Raw genomic sequence first — 1,243 nt, forward strand, 5'->3', positions numbered from 1 at the left:
GTATGCACCACCTTGTGCATCTGGCCTGATATGGGTACCAGACATTTGAACTCAGGTCCATAGCTTTGCAGGCAAGCACCTTAATTGCTATACCATCTCTCTAGCCCAAGGCAAGAAGTTTTCTTCTTTTTTTAGTGATCTATATGAATTGTTTATTTAATTAAAAAAAAACATCATACATGAATAAAAACCATTATTTTGTCTTTCACTACTATTTAATGTCATTATACTACCAGAGTGATATGATTATGCAACTGATGACATAACTAGGTACTGTTAGAAAATGAATAAAATATCATTAGAAATATAAAATATGGGATGGAGGGATGGCTTAGTGTTTAAGGTGCTTGACTGCAAAGCCAAAGGACCCAGGTTCAATTCCCCAGAACCCACATAAGGCAGATGCACAAGGTGGCACATGCATCTGGAGTCTGTTTCCAGTGGATAGAGGCCCTGGCTGCTCATTTTCTCCCCCCCTCCCCCCTTTTTCTCAAATAAAAATAAAAAATAAGGACAAGGTATATTATTTGAATCTATTAATGTATATTTAGGGTGTATTGTTTGCTGAGTTCTTGTTTTTTTCTTTTTTTAAAGATTTTTCTTTATTAGTTATGTACATACTCAGTGTGTAAACAGCCATGTTGCTACCATTGTTAGCCTCCTCCCTGTCCTCCACCCTCTGAAGGGACCCTCCTCCTTGGGGATTGTGGGTCCTGCATTGTGGGGGTAGCCATCAGTTACGGGGAAGAGGCAATGTTTCTGTGCATAATGTCCCAATTTGTGGCTCTAACAATCTTTCTGTTCCCTCTTCCGCGAATTTCCCTGAGCCATGTTGGGTTTGTTTAAGGTCTACTTCAGTGATGAGGTCTTGGGAGCATTGGTGTCTAAAAATATGGAACACTTCATGAATTTTGCATGTCATCCTTGCGCAGGGTCCATGCTAATCTTCTCTGTATCATTCCAATTTTAGTATATGTGATGCCAAGGCAAGCAAGACAAGTTTTAACCAATAGCTGCCACTGGAAGCAGAAGCCAGGAACTCATTGACAGCTTCTTCTTCCATGGTAGGCAAACATTTATGAATGATCTAATGCCAGAAGCCAGCACAGGAAGAAGTGGAGGGGGCAAGAACCCACTAGTTTTTTACGTTAAAAAAGTTTTATTTTCTCTTGCTCCTTCTCCCTACCCATCTTTCACTGACACTTTCTTCTTTGTTCTACTTTAAAGTCTTCTCTTTTTCTTT

The 1,243-nt window shown here is 39.7% G+C and overlaps 1 non-coding gene across 1 annotated transcript; it reads right to left on the reverse strand.

The window, feature by feature from the left end:
* Window positions 1-886: 886 nt before the first annotated feature.
* On the reverse strand, window positions 887-994 carry LOC123461821. Its single transcript, XR_006637886.1, has one exon. It is a non-coding gene; the product is annotated as a U6 spliceosomal RNA (small nuclear RNA).
* Window positions 995-1,243: the final 249 nt, after the last annotated feature.

This window comes from Jaculus jaculus, chromosome 6 (genome assembly GCF_020740685.1).
Source record: "Jaculus jaculus isolate mJacJac1 chromosome 6, mJacJac1.mat.Y.cur, whole genome shotgun sequence".
Classification (NCBI taxonomy): Eukaryota; Metazoa; Chordata; class Mammalia; order Rodentia; family Dipodidae; genus Jaculus; species Jaculus jaculus.